Source organism: Elgaria multicarinata, chromosome 10 (assembly GCF_023053635.1).
Source record: "Elgaria multicarinata webbii isolate HBS135686 ecotype San Diego chromosome 10, rElgMul1.1.pri, whole genome shotgun sequence".
NCBI lineage: Eukaryota > Metazoa > Chordata > Lepidosauria > Squamata > Anguidae > Elgaria > Elgaria multicarinata.
In genome coordinates, this window is record NC_086180.1 from 2,488,868 (window position 1) to 2,504,895 (window position 16,028).

Consider the following 16,028-nt stretch of genomic DNA (forward strand, 5'->3'; position numbering starts at 1 on the left):
CCTACGGAAATGAAGGATCCTGTCCTGGGATAGATTCCGCCTCTCGGTTGACCCTCCTGATCTACACGGATATCGTTGCTGTTATGAAATGCATAACAGTCTACAAGCCAGAGTGCAAAGACCGGAGCAGATGCCCCCTGCCAGAACCGCTTAGAAACTGACAGGCACGTCAGGACAAAGGCACGGGGCCCTTGGGGAAAGCGCATTCCGGTTCAGGGACATTCACTCGAGAAATGACCAGGGGGAACAGTCAGAACTAAGAACCCTGCCCACACAGTCAAACCAGTTAACATGGACATGTGAAGCAGGTAACCTCAAAACTAGATGGCTGCAATGCACGTTACATGGGGCTGCCCGACGGTTTGGATTGGAAGCTGCAGCTGGTGCAGAATGCCACCACTTGCAGGATAACAGGCCCTTCTGATCCCCAGCATTTTAGGTCTGCGCTGAGGACACTGGACGGGCTGCCCGTATGCCCCTGGGCCAGGTTTAAGGTCTGGGTACTTGTTTACAAAGCCCTAAACAACTCAGGAACAGGATACTTAAGAGATCGCTGGTCCTCTTACCTGCCTGTTTCAGAAGTCCAATCCATCATGGCTTGGAATAGGGTCATTAATGTCATGGCGCCCACGTTCCTGAATCCACCACCACTACAAATGAGGAAGGCATGACCCTTCTGGGAAATACTTTCCCAAAAAGCATTCCCAGGAAGGTAAAGCCTTGTCTTCTGTATACAGAAATAATGGACAGTTTTAATCATAGAATCATAGAATAGCAGAGTTGGAAGGGGCCTACAAGGCCATCGAGTCCAACCCCCTGCTCAATGCAGGAATCTACCCTAAAGCCTCCCTGACAGATGCTTGTCCAGCTGCCTCTTGAAGGCCTCTAGTGTGGGAGAGCCCACCACCTCCCTAGGTCACTGGTTCCATTGTCGTACTACTCTAACAGTCAGGAAGTTTTTCCTGATGTCCAGCTGGAATCTAGGCTTCCAGATAAAAAATATATAGTATTTAAAGGTTTTATTTATTTATTGCATTTCTATACCGCCCAATAGCCAAAGCTCTCTGGGTGGTTCACGAAAAATTTAAACCATCCAATACAATTCAAAGAGTAAAACTTAAACTACAGTGTAAAAAAATAAAACCAGGATAAAACTGAGCAGCAATGCAAAGTTTTAAAATGCAGATTTTAAACAGCAAAGTTAAAAGATTTAAGATGATGGTCCTGTTCAGAAGACACCCCAGACCACGGGTGCCTTTCTTTCCCTTAAAGGCGGCCTAAAAATAATTATAAATAAATAAATAAATAATGACCTTATGCTGTATTTTTGTACATTGCTTAGAAATTTCATGTAAATGGTCCATAAATATAGTTTAAAATATAAATAATGTGGAAATGAGGAGTAAGAGGGCAGGCTTCATATGTTGTTGTTGCTGCATTTATAGCCCACCCTTTTCCCTCCAAGGAACCCAAGGCGGCATACATAATCCTCCTCCTCTCCATTTTATCCTCTCAACAACAACAACCCTGTGAGGTAGGCTGGGCTGAGAGTCTGTGACTGGCCCAAAGTCACCCAGTGGGTTTCCATGGCTGAGTGGGGACTAGAACCCGGATCTTCTGACTCACAGTCCAACACTCTAGCCACTAGGCCACACTGGCTCTGTGTTCACTGAGTCTGTGCAGGAGAGCATCAAGATGAAGAGTTCAGGTGTGATCCCGCTTCCCTTCCTCCACCTGCCTGCCAGACCCTCTTGGGCCATCTGTTCTGCGAGGAAGTCAGTGGCAATTGGGGTGCCAGGTGGATCTCACCGCTGCCTCACCTTTCTCTCTTTGAGCTTCTCTATATGAGCGATTTAGTGCACACTCATGTTGCTCACGCATGGAAGTTCGTAGGTCCATTACATGATGCCGTCAATGTCCAGGAAATCTCTCGCACCTTCCCCTGGAAATCTCACTAAAAAAGCAACGACCACAGAAATAATCTGGTACCTAAAATAATTTTGAGATTAATTCCACCACTTGATGGCGCAGTTTCATTGAGCTTTATGAAACTTTGCCCAGAGGGGAAGGTTTCCATTACAAATCACATGGTTGCGTCTGAAAGAGTCTGTAGTGAATGTGGAAAGTCCTGAGGGGGGGAGGAGAACCTGGTAAGGGGGCAGTTCCCCCCTCCCCTTAATATAGAGATGCTCTTTATGGCTTCCAGGTGGGACGTTTTCCTGAAATCCTTTTAGCAGATTTACTCCAGCGTTGCATCCTAACTCTGCATCATATGTACAGTACTTTGGGCATTGTGCCTCTTTATAACAGTTGCTGGGGAACACGAGCAGGAACGATGGGAATTGCAGTCCAACACGTCTGAGAGGCATCAGGTTGTGGGAAAGCTGAGCTAAGCATTCATCAGCCATGCATCTGACCTTTCACATCTCTGGTAGAGAAGCTGGCGTTGGCCTATGCTCACACCATAATCAACCTGTTGGTCTTTAAGTTGCTTCAGGACGAGTCCTTGCTGGCTTTGCTATTGCAACAGATGAACACGGGTGTTTTTTCCGGAGTTCTTTCCCTTTCCTTCCCTGAAGTTGGCACGTGGCTGATTCCGCTCGACTTCTCCGGCAGGCAAAGGCGGCCTGGCTGGCCGGTCCCCCAGTGGGCGTCTGCCCAGAGATCTTTCCCAGCTCCGTGGTGTTGTTTTGAGTCGAGGAGAGGGAGCAAACAGGCCTGCTGATGGAACTGTGCTGTTTCCCTGGCTCAGTTCACACTTGTCGTTGTGTTCACCCTCGCTTCATTACCGGTGATTGGCACGCTGGGCGGAAGAGCCTCCCAGGGCCTTCCCCAGGCCACTCTCCACGCTGTCTGGGGCTCTGCGGCCCGGCCATTGTTTCCCCCCTGAATCAAGCTTTTCTCTGTGTGTGTCTGTTCTGTTCTCTTTTGCACTCTGGAAGTCCATGAGGGACCGCAGGGTGAGGAGAAGGTGTTTTTGCAGCTCAAATGCCAAGCGCATGGGTTGACAGACCACCGCCCATTCTTTGAGAAGCATCTCTGGAGGGTGCCGGCTTGTAACAGGACAGCTGGAGGGGCCATTGCCACAACACAGGCTCTGAACAACTCAAGCTAAGCGCTACCACTCGAGGAGCCTGAGGCGAGGGACAACCACCGCCTTTCTCCAAACTATGTGGAGAAAGGGGTTAAATTGGAAGGATTTCAGCAATAAATCAAAGCGCTGTGAACTATACGTACTGAGGGGAATTATTGTCAGAGTGGGTGTAAAATGTAAATAACTGCAGATGATAAATGCCAAACAGACATGTGGGATTTTTGTGGTAGTTAAAACAAACTGATTAAAATTTTATTTTAGAAGTTCACACGCTTTGTTTCATAATAAAACATTTTTAAAAAAACCTTTTAAAAACCTCTCATCCAATCCTTTCACTCTTCTCATACACGCTTTCCTTTCTCTCACACCTTCACTCTTGAACTTCCTTTATTATCAGGATTGATTTACACCAACTATCTGCACACCACCCTCAAAAGACACCACTCTCTACACTGAACCTCAAATTCTCCAGAACCCAAGTACTCTACACACTAAAAGCTAACATACAGAGCTAACCCAGAGAGAGCTAAAGCACTAAAGGCTAAAGACTCTAAGAGTACCTAAAAGTCTCTCTCAATCCCCTCAGTCATTCCCTGTTATCGGAAGCTGCAGTTCGTGCAAAATGCAGCGGCCAGATTGATTTCGGGAACCAGGAGGTTCGACCATATAACACCTGCTCTGGTCCGCTTGCACTGGCTACCTGTATGTTTCCGAGCCCAATTCAAGGTGCTGGTTTTGACCTATAAAGCCTTACACGGCTTGGGACCGCAATACCTGATGGACGCCTCTCCTGACATGAATATACCCGGTCACTACGTTCAACATCTACGGTCCTCCTCTGGGTGCCTACTCTGAGAGAGGCTTGGAGTTTGGCAATGAGGGACAGGGCCTTTTTGGTGGTGGCCCCCAGACTATGGAACGATCTCCCTGACGAGGCTCGCCTGGCGCCAACGCTGCTATCTTTCCAGCACCAGGTTAAGACTTTCCTCTTTGCCCAGGCATATGGCAGCACATCTTAATCATCCAAAACTTAATTTGGCCTTCGTGCTAGAAGAGAATCAACACTCCTGATTTACAGCCATGTGCCCAAAATTAACCCCTTTCAATGGTAACGGATGAACTCAAGCAGCTGACTACATGCACACATTTCTCCTGCACTCTTTCCCATATCTACCCATGTGCTCAATAACTTGTGTGAAAAGGTGCTCCATGTGTGCATGGATGTGTCCTCATTTGCAGACAGATGTCTGGCAAAGAGTATTTGGGACGTATCCATTTGTGTGTGGGAAGTGGCTTTTTCCCCGGGTGTTTTTTGCAAGCTTTTCTGTGTTGGTGTCATACAAAGTGTCTCCTGGAATTTGCTGCCACACTCATGCCGCGCGCGCGCGCACGCACGCACGCACACACACACACACACACACACACACGAGACTGAGGTGTGCCGGCTTTGCGTCCTTTTCCGTTGCTCTTTCAAATGCCCAGGAGCTGCCTGCGGGGTGTTGGGGGAGGGGAGTGAACTGGCCCCGGGGCTGAAATGTTGGGGTTCAGCGCACGGTCACCGAGCACCAGCACCGGGTCAGTGTGGAGACTTTGAGTCAGGGAGAGATGTGCCAGCCTGCATTAATGCAAAGGGGCTTTGGGGGGAGCGGGGTCTCTCTCTCTCTCTCTCTCTCTCTCTCTCTCTCTCTCTCTCTCTCTCTCTTTCACACACACACACACACACACACACACACACACACACACACACCCCTCACAAATATGCCTCTCCTCCCTCAAACCAGCCCTTGCCAAAGGATTCCAACTTTTGCAGAAACTCTAGTCTCAGGATAGAATAAAGCATGCTCGTTGGGATAAACAGGAGTCAAGGGCACGTGGCACTGATGAGTAGGTGAGTGAATTTCTGGAACACATTGTATAATTTTTGTGAACTGCCCAGAGAGCTTCGGCTACTGGGCGGTATAAAAATGTAACAAATAAAATAAAATAATTCTGAGCACCATAGAATCATAGAGTAGTAGAATTGGAAGGGTCCTATAAGGCCATCCAGTCCAACCCCGCTGCTCAATGCAGGAATCCACCCTAAAGCATCCCTGACAGATGGTTGTCCAGCTGCCTCTTGAAGGCCTCTAGTGTGGGAGAGCCCACAACCTCCCTAGGTCACTGATTCCATTGTTGTACTGCTCTAACAGTCAGGAAGTTTTTCCTGATGTCCAGCCGGAATCTGGCTTCCTTTAACTTGAGCCTGTTATTCCGTGTCCTGCACTCTGGGCTGATCGAGAAGAGGTCCTGGCTCTCCTCTCTGTGACAACCTTTCAAGTATTTGAAGAGTGCTGTCATGTCTCCCCTTCATCTTCTCTTCTCCACGCGAAACATGCCCAGTTCTTTCAGTCTCTCTTCATAGGGCTTTGTTTCCAGACCCCCGATCATCCTGGTTGCCCTCCTCTGAACACGCTCCAGCTTGTCTGCGTCCTTCAGGAAGGATATCATTGAGTTTTAAATGGTGCAGACAAGACAACAACCCAAATGACTGAGCGGCTGGAGTTTCTTCTCCCAGCAGCAGAATTAGAACCTCCAGGTTCAGGGACAGTCTATCACTTAGTACTAGAAGCTGGACCGGCGGGGCAGGGGGTAACAAGAGAAGGCTGTTCCCTTCGTGCTCAGCTTGTGAACGTCCCAGAAGCAGCCAGCTGGCGACTGGAAACAGGACCCTGGGTTCGACTGACCCTTCTGATTCTGTTCTCCCTGGCCCACTCCTCTGAGCAAAATCCTGTTTTTGTGAACCCTGGCTGCAAAAACGAGGTTTTGCCACTGAGAGCCAGCAAACTACAATGCTCCACTGGTGAGCCACGGCCAGCTAGAGCTGCAAATTCCTCAGAACAGAAAGGAATGTGGGAAGGAAAAGCTCTGTGCCTTGAAAACTTTGCAGGGGACCGAGGATTCAAGGTTGGGAACTCTCTCGCTTGAAGACACACGAGTAACGCGGCTTGCAACTTGGGCAGGGTCTACACTACTGCTTATAACGGTGTATAAGGGTTATGAGAACTGTTCAGGCCCAGGACACATGACATAGACAGTTTTCATACTGTTTTAAAAGGGTTCTATCCTGCTTGGTGTAGATTGGCCCCGGGGCTGAAACGGTCCGGGTCGTTTCAGCCCCGATGGCCACGGCCTCTATGGCGCTCCAACGCGCCGTGGTGGGCTGGGCTGCAATGAGCCTGGAGAGGCTGAGCAGTGGCTGGAAGAGGCACCCAGCATCGCCGAAGGGGCCGTGTTCCTCCACTGGGGAGGACCTTTTCTAATACCCCACCTCCCCCGTTTCCCCAGGCTCCACTCCTGGGTTCCTGTGAGCAACTGGCTAGTGGTGGGCTCCATTGCCCCCCCCAGCTGCTCCGGTTGACCCTTCTCTCCTCCTTCCCTCCCTTTATTTACATTTCTCACCAGCAGACAGCACCGCCTTGCAATTTGCACGGGGAAGGATAGGAACTGGGAGGGGGGAAGAGACAGAGAGAGAAGTCCCAGGAGGTTAGAGGATGTCGCTGGCTTCTCTCGACAACACGCCACGTGGAGCCGAGTTCAAGTCACGCTCCTGTGGCTCTAGTTCCCTCCCCTGTGAAATGCAGGGAATCGTTCCATCCTAGGGAAGGGTTCAAAGCAAAGGGCCCACTGGCAACAATCTGGTTTTCCAGCCACCAGCTGCTGTTGCTGCTGCCCCTCCTCTCAGCGCCTCTCGCTCTCCGAAGGGCTCCCAGGTCCGTCCGTCCCCCCCCCCCCCCCAGCCTGGCCCCAAGCTGAGTCGGACTGCAACTCCCTTGGCCAATGATGGGAGTTGTAGTAGGGTGACCCTATGAAAAGGAGGACCGGGCTCCTGTATCTTCAACAGTTGTATTGAAAAGGGAATTTCTGCAGGGGTCATTTGTAGATATGGGGAACCTGCTGAAATTCCCTCGTCATCACAACACTTAAAGCTGCAGGTGCCCTGCCCTCTTCTAAATCTGGTCTCTCTAGTGTAGCTCCTGCAGCTTTAACTGTTGTGATGAAGAGGGAATTTCACCAGGTTCCCCATATATACAAATGACACCTGCAGAAATTCCCTTTTCAATGCAACTGTTAAAGATACAGGAGCCTGGTCCTCCTTTCCATAGGGTCACCCTAGCTGAATCCCTTCATCCGTACACCGAATTGAATCAGAGCTGGTCTGTGTAGCTGCGTCTGCTGATTCTCCTTTCCTCTTTCCCTTTGCCTCTCTCCTCCCTCTGTTGAGCCCACGCCCCTTGAAAAGTTAGACTGCAAGCTCCTTGAGGCAGAGACCTATTTTTAACTTATATTATTCTGTAAACTGCCATGTAAACAACAACAACAACGCTAATAGGAAAAGCCAGGGTGAAGGCATCGGGGTGTGTGTGTGTGTTTTCTCTTTTTTTCTCTTTAGGTCCTGAGGGGAGTCCATTAGGTCAGCATCTCTCTGGATTGAGCCCAGAAGGACGCTATTTGCATATGCTCCCGCCATCTGCTCTGCATGGCTGCTCTGGTTTGCTCGTCGAGAGCAGCGTTGGCCTGTCCCGTCCTTGTCGCCAGAATGCCGTGCCTTGGCCAAGCAGTAATGAGGCCACTAAAGACGCCGAGCCATCGACACTAATGGAGGCAAAGAGGGCTTGGCGTTAGCGCACGGCCCAGCGCACTTAAAGGCCGGCCAGGCTGGGCCAGCAGCCAGTGCATCCAAAGAGCAGGCGGCTCAGCTGCCCCTTTAAGAAGACCTTCCTCCTTCGCCAGAGGCAGCCGACAGCAGTGGAACGGTCACTGAGCAATGACTTGAGTGCCCTGCAGTCAGCTAAGCAAGCAGAGGCGGCTGACGCCATCCCTGGCCACATGTCCGTGCCCTGGCCCGCTCACGGGGTCTCCATTTCACCCGGTTCTCCATTTATCAGCGCACCTTGGCGGTTTGCAGTTGCTTCTCACCTGGCAGCAGGCCTGGGCTGGCGCTTGCGTCTCCACGGCGGCCCGTGGGGCTCTCATGGATTTCATCATTATTATTAACGATGGGGGGGGGAGAAACAGTCCATGTGGAAGAAGTGGGATCAGCAGAAACCCCTTAGAACAGCCTTCCCCAACCACGCACCCTATAAATCATAGAATCATAGAATCATAGAATAGCAGAGTTGGAAGGGGCCTACAAGGCCATCCAGTCCAACCCCCTGCTCAATGCAGGAATCCACCCTAAAGCATCCCTGACAGGTGGTTGTCCAGCTGCCTCTTGAAGGCCTCTAGGGTGGGAGAGCCCACAACCTCCCTAGGTAACTGATTCCATCGTCGTACTGCTCTAACAGTCAGGAAGTTTTTCCTGATGTCCAGCCAGAATCTGGCTTCCTTTAACTTGAACCCGTTATTCCGTGTCCTGCACTCTGGGAGGATCGAGAAGAGATCCTGGCCCTCCTCTGTGTGACAACCTTTTAAGTATTTGAAGAGTGCTGTCATGTCTCCCCTCAATCTCCCCTCAATGTGTTGGGCTACAACTCCCAATGATGGGTCTTGTCATCCAAGATATTTGGAGGGTGCCTGGCTAGGGAAGGGATTCACTATGTGGTCTTAAGTATGCCTCTCTCTCCCCTGCTCCTCTTCCCCATTTGCAATACAGAACTACAGGATTGTCGTAAGAATGGCTGAGAGCATGTAGGTGCGGAGCTGTGACCACCTAGGTAGGGTGACCCTATGAAAAGGAGGACTGGGCTCCTGTATCTTTAACTGCTGTATTGAAGAGGAAATTTCAGCAGGTGTCATTTGTATAGATGGGGAAATTTTCCCTTCATCACAACAATTATTATTTATTATTTATTTATGATTATTACATTTTTATACCACCCAATAGCTGAGGCTCTCTGGCCGGTTCACAAAAACTAAGTCAAAGTTGCAGGAGCCCTGCCCTCTTTTAAATCTCTTCTCTCTAGTATAGCTCCTGCACCTTTAACTGTTGTGATGAAGAGGGAATTTCATCAGATTCTCCATATATACAAATGACACCTGCTGAACATTCCCTTTTCAATACAACTGTTAAAGATACAGGAGCCCGGTCCTCCTTTTCATAGGGTCACCCAACACCTAGGAAAAGTACAAAATAATATGCTAAGTATAATGAGCAAAGTGTGAGAGCCTCCACTTTGGAGGCTGAATTGACGTTCAAATGTCAACGCTTTTGTGTAGAGAAATAATGCTATTTTGCTATTAAAAGGCAAAAATGCATGTCTACTCAGTTCTTAGTTCAATGAGAGTTATTCCCAGGTAAGCACGTCCAGGCACTGCAGCCTGAAGAGCATGAAGAGAGTCTGGTCACGGGGCAGTGCAGGTTTTTCGTCCCTTGGCAGGAAGCAATATAAGAGGCAGAACTGCTAAACAGGAAACTTTAACATTGGAATGAACCTTTGCTGAACTCCATTTACTTTTGAGTAAAAAATATCAAGGGATCTTGGGGATGGTAAGAGCACTACCGGGTATTGCACTATTAAGTGTGAGGAGCAAGGCTTCAAGCGGCTGCCAAGGGCCCTGATATAAAATTAAATTATAAGCAGACAAGCAACGTGAGATACGAAGCTAGAATCAAAACGACACAACAAGCTGTAAAAGGCCTCTCCGGGAAGTTTGTAGTATTTACAGAATATTACAGACGAGGAGGATCTTGGAATTGTTGTAGATCGCAAGCTGAGTAGGAGCCAACAGTGCAATATGGCTGCAAGAAAGGCCAATGCTATTTTGGGCTGCATTAATAGAAGTATAGCTTCCAAATCACGTGAGGTACTGGTTCCTCTCTATTCGGCCCTGGTTAGGCCTCCTCTAGAGTATTGCGTCCAGTTCTGGGCTCCACAATTCAAGAAGGACGCAGACAAGCTGGAGCGTGTTCAGAGGAGGGCAACCAGGATGATCAGGGGTCTGGAAACAAAGCCCTATGAAGAGAGACTGAAAGAACTGGGCATGTTTAGCCTGGAGAAGAGAAGGTTGAGGGGAGACAGGATAGCACTCTTCAAATACTTGAAAGGTTGTCACACAGAGGAGGGCCAGGATCTCTTCTCGATCTTCCCAGAGTGCAGGACACGGAATAATGGGCTCAAGTTAAAGGAAGCCAGATTCCAGCTGGACGTCAGGAAAAACTTCCTGACTGTTAGAGCAGTACGACAATGGAACCAGTGACCTAGTGAGGTTGTGGGCTCTCCCACACTGGAGGCCTTCAAGAGGCAGCTGGACAACCACCTGTCAGGGATGCTTTAGGGTGGATTCCTGCATTGAGCAGGGGGTTGGACTCGATGGCCTTGTAGGCCACTTCCAACTCTGCTATTTTATGATTCTATGATTCTATGAATGAGCCCCTGGATTTTGACTCCTGGTGCTGGGAAGCAGATCCCAAAGCTTGCCGTCTAAGTTCCATTGACACTAAATGGGAAACCACGGGGAACCGCGTGGAAGTTTTCTGAATTTTAAATCTCATTGAACTAAAGTTAAATAGTGGGTCTGACCGGGGAGGGGGAACCTGCATCAAGATTCTGGTGGTCCCTGCTGTAGTCCTGATTTGGATCAGGCCCCTCCTCGGCACCTGTTCAGGCAGTTGCTAATTGTGTCAAGGGTATCATGAGGTTTAGTTTGGGCTGAAGAGATCTCCGGTCAAAATGCTGTTGCGGTCCTCTCGGTGTCCACCAGAGGGTGCTCACCTGCAGGGTAAGTTGGACCTCTCCACGTCCGTCCATCCGTCTGTCTGTCTGTCTGTCTGTCTGTCCAACCTGTCCGTCTGCCGCTGACGAAGGCTGGCAGGGTGTTCCTCCTCCCGTGCGCCCTCTCCGCTTGGCACACTCCCCTCCTTAGCAATCTTGATCTCTGTGGCACATGGGGCACGCTTTGTCCAGAAGCATTAGGCCAAGACAAGCAGGTGCTGCTGAGCGCACCGGCCCATTTGAAAGCCAGGTCCGCCAAGAGCAGAGGCGTGCACGGCACACCGGCCTTTGCGTCAACCTCCCCGGTGGGGTCAGCTGGCGGGCCACTCGAAAACGTGCCGTTCTCCTTGGCTGTCCCTCCCTTTCCTCTAGGCTAGGGTGGTTACACAAACTCCGTGGCGGTTACAGAGAGCCCGTGGCATGCGCCAAGGTGCACGTGCATGAAAGGGGCATGGATGCCCAGGCCAATGGAGGGGGGCATGCAAAGGGCTCACCCAGTCAAGCTGAATGTCAAAAGGTGCCTCCTCATACACAGTCAGACCGCTGGTTCCTCCACGTGCACTCAGGAGCCTGGCCTGTGGCTGCCTCGCAGCTCAAGGTCTCTGCACGCAGCGGGGGTGGGCAGCCTTTGTGCTCTCGTGGGCTGCATGTAGCTGTGGGTCAGGGGCGCCTCCTAGAGGGCAGGGCCAGAGTTGCTGGCGGTCAGGGACTCAATGTTTTATGAATGGCAGTTGTTACAGTAACCCTCGCTGTCTGTTCTCGCATTTCCATTCCCTCTGATCGCACGGTTTACAACCCCCGTCCCCAGCATGTGTGTTCCTAAAACTCCCAGTCTGGAGGTTTAGGAACACTGATGGAGCGGACGGCGTCTCACAGAAGCTGGCTATGCCGTGATACATGTGTCAGTCTTCACGGTGCCACAAGACTCCTGGTTGCTTTCGCTGCAATGGCCTCTCACACTTCCCCGGCGGAAATGGCCAGGCAGGCTAATGTGGAAGTAGGAGATACATCTCACTCATCAGGTGCGGGGGCTCAAAGGAGCTTGGAAGAAAGCCGGCAAAATCTGCAAGAGGCAGCCCAAGGGGAGCCCTCGGGAAGGCCGCCAAGGAGCTCTAGCAAAACAGCTGAGCTCAAGCGTTGCCAGCAGAAAGCCCCATATCAAACCCCAGGGACTCCCCAATACAGCGGTTGCCTACGGAGGGCTCAGGGTCAGGACACCCCATGCCTAGGGCTGCTCCCTGCTCTCCCTGGAGACTTGGGCAGCAGGTTCCTTTCCCCAAGATTCTTCTCCCCCCCCCCATTTCTTTCATGTCTGCTCTGCCTAATAGCCAAAGCTCTCTGGTAAAGGCAACTGGGCACACATTCAGTGGGACGTTCTGTCGTGCCACCTCCACTATAATGAAGACAGACCCGATCATAAGAGCATCAGAAGAGCCCTGATGCTGGATCAGACCAAGGGTCCATCTAGTCCAGCACTCTGTTCACACAGTGGCCCACCAGCCATCGGCCAGGGATGAACAAGCAGGACATCATGCAACAGCACCCTCCCGCCCATGTTCCCCAGCAACTGCTGCACACAGGCTTACTGCCTGGAATACTGGAGATGGCACTTAGCCATCAGGACTAGTCGCCCTTGATAGCCTTCTCCTCCAGGAATTTATTCAACCCCCTTTTAAAGCCATCCAAATTGGTGGCCATCACTCCATCTTGTGGTAGTGAGTTCCAGAGTTTAACTCTGCGCTGTGTGAAGAAGTCCTTCCTTTTATATGTCCTGAATCTCCCCACAATCAGCTTCATGGGATGACCCCGTTGGTTTCTAGTATTATGGGAGAGGGAGAAAAATGTCTCCTTGTCCACATGCATCATTTTGTCCACCTCTATCCTGTCTTCCCTCAGCCTCCTTTTTTCCAAGCCGAACAATCCCAGTTGTTGTAACCTTCCCTCATAGGAAAGATGCTCCAGTCCCTTGACCATTGTCGTGGAACCCAAAACCACGGGTCCCTGGGTTCGCTGAGTGGTGGTCACAGACTCTCAAGACACAATTTCTCTCTCTTTAGAAGGTTTATTACAAGCAGCGCTGCAGGGTGGCAGTTTGAGGAACTGCCCAGCAATTTCAGGAAAGGTTAACATTTGATAGGGTCAGGTCCCCTCAGATACAATGGCAGAACCTTCCTGCCAATCATAATATACCAAATCATCATATAGAATACAGTTCAGCAACACAACAACCAATGAAATAGCAAAGCACCTAGGCATATACAGAGTTCAGGTACTTCTCTGACTAAAACACCATAATGGGTATTGTAATAGCTACAGGAACTACATCTCCATCTGTTTCCTAGTTGTGGTTAGCTTGCCTTACAAAATGTACTACAACGGTTTAACTATCTTGTGACATGTTATTTCAACATCAGCTAGTACAGCAAGTGTAACATTAAAAGAAAAATAGGTTTTAATTAAGCAAGAAGATATAAACTTTATGATGTATGTGTTATAAAGCTAGTTTCTTATATCTGTGGGCATTAGGTAAAAGAACCAGTTTAATTTCCGCGACACCATTTTAGCTACCTTATTCTGCATCTTTTCCAGCTCTACAATATCTTCTTTTAGGTGTGGTGGCCGAAACTGTTGGTTTCCCATCTCCTGTTGTCCATCTCTCTGGGGAGACGGAAGTTACAGAGGGAAAAAAAAGGGGTTGCAGAGCTCCAGGCCTGGAGCTGCAGCAGGGTGGCCTGATGGAGCCAACGCCTGAACGCCCAACCTTCTCGCTGGCTGGCTTCATTGCCGAACTGCCTGGCAAAGGACACCCCGCATCCCCACCCCGGGTAGACACGGGCATAAGAAGGAGCCATTAACCTTTGGTATGAAGCGAATGCCAAAGTGTGCGCACCTTCCTTCCTGGCCAGCCCACCTGATCCCTGACCCCGTAAGAGCCGGCTGCACGCCAGGAGAAGCAGATCCGTCCCGACGTCTGTGACAGCTTCCTTCCCAAGCAGCCTCAATTAAGCGCATTACGTGCTCCTTTACCTTTCCTAAATGGCATTTTCTGGGTTGTCGCTCTATATTCTCTGGCTCTTCTTTCCTGAAGGGAAATGCTACGATTGTCACAGGAAGGCCGTCTCGCGCGTCAGCAGGGAATGTGAAGGAACATCTGCCTCGTGCGCACCACTGGCAGAGGTTGCCTCAGTGACATTTAAGAAGCTTTGATCAGAGGTGGGGGAGCGCTGGGCTTCTGAGTCTGTCGGGGAAACCAGAAATTTGAAGGTTGTGACTGCCGGACGAGGCAGGAGGGCCAAGATGTCTCGATGTGCCCACCAGCCGGGCCAGCCGGTTTGAGGAGTGTCTCCCAGAAGCCCTTGTCACATTGCGGAGCATGGTGGGGCGGCACAGTCAAGGCAGATGTGACATCCAAGAATTATAGAATCATAGAATAGCAGAGTTGGAAGGGGCCTACAAGGCCATGGAGTCCAACCCCCTGCTCAATGCAGGAATCCACCCTAAAGCATCCCTGACAGATGGTTGTCCAGCTGCCTCCTGAAGGCCTCTAGTGTGGGAGAGCCCACAACCTCCCTAGGTAACTGATTCCATTGTCGTACTGCTCTAACAGTCAGGAAGTTTTTCCTGATGTCCAGCTGGAATCTGGCTTCCTTTAACTTGAGCCCGTTATTCCATGTCTCACAGCAGCCATAGAATCATAGAATAGCAGAGTCGGAAGGGGCCTCCAAGGCCATTGAGTCCAACCCTCTGCTCAATGCAGGAATCTGCCCTAAAGCATCCCAGACAAATGGTTGTCCAACTGCCTCTTGAAAATGGTGGAAGCGGTTTCCTTGTTCTGGCACTGTCCTGCAAACTCACAGCACACACTTTGCCCAAAGGAGTTCCTTGTGGAAAACAAAAAGAACTGCTGAAATCAGCTGTTGCAGCTTCTCCTAATCTGGTGCCCTCCAGACGTGTGGGACTGCAACTCCCATAATTCCGAGCCAGCATGGGAGCTGCAGTCCCACACATCTGCAGGGCACCAGGTTGGGGAAGGCTGGTCTGTTGACGGGTGTCTTTTTAACATCCACGGGCGCCTGGAACAGCCCTGCAATTATTTTCACGGGGACGACGCAGGTTCATGGGAGAAGAGTTCTGGCCAGTGGGGGCTGTGATGTCGGTGGGGCAGCGGATTTATTATTTATTGCATTTCTATACCGCCCAATAGCCAAAGCTCTATTATTTATTAATTAGTAGCAATTAGTAGCAGTCAACTGGCAATTCGGTTATTACTAGCTGTACCCGGAGTAACATACGCCGTTGTAGCATATCTTAAAGTTTATTAATTAAATATCATGGCGGGGGCGGGGGCTGCTTGGAGGCCGCCGATACAGCGCCATCTGGCAGACCGGGGGGGGGGCAGGGAGGTCAGGGGGAAGGTATCCCCCTCTCCCCAGGGTTCCTGTCAGCCTTGGGCCACCCACCCAGCTCGCATGAGTTTAGGCCGGGGCCTCGGCTCGCAGCAGGCACCCGGCCACCAAGGGCCTTGGCCGTGCCTCGCTCATGCTCCGGACCATGGCGCTGCCCCCTTCCTGGCAGGGGGAGTGAAGAGGCAGAAAGTGGGGTAGGATTACCTTGAAAAGCCTGGAGGAGTTAGGCGAGGGGCTTAGCAACCTGTATCAGCTGATGTTACACATTTTTACTGTTGCTTAGCAACCTGTATCAGCTGAAGCCTGTACGGAAACATACCTAAGCGTTTTATATATGTAGACTATCATCATCTTTTTCATGGTGTTTTTTCTAGATGAACGTCATGCTGTCTTTTAGATTCAGGAATTTCCTGGCAATTGAGCATGTTTTGAGCGTGGCTGCTTTCTGGGTGTTGGTGTGGATGTATTTTGGGAGGCTGAAGGTTCTGAAGGTTTTCTGCATAGTTTTTTGATGTGATGCCAGTGACTGATGTGACGAATGGAATAATTGTGACCTTTTCCTGTTGCCAGAGTTCTTTGACTTCCATGGCCAGTGGTGTATATTTTTCTATTATCATTATTGTATTATTATAATATGTAATAATAATAATAATAATAATAATAATAATAATAATAATTTTTTTGTGAACCGCCCAGAGAGCTCCGGCTATTGGGCGGTATAGAAATGCAATAAATAAATAAATAATAATTGTTGTTGTTATTATTGTTATTAATAAATTGTTATTCTTCCCCTGGGAAGAATCCACTTCAGCTAGTAAAAACTAGATTAACAACCGT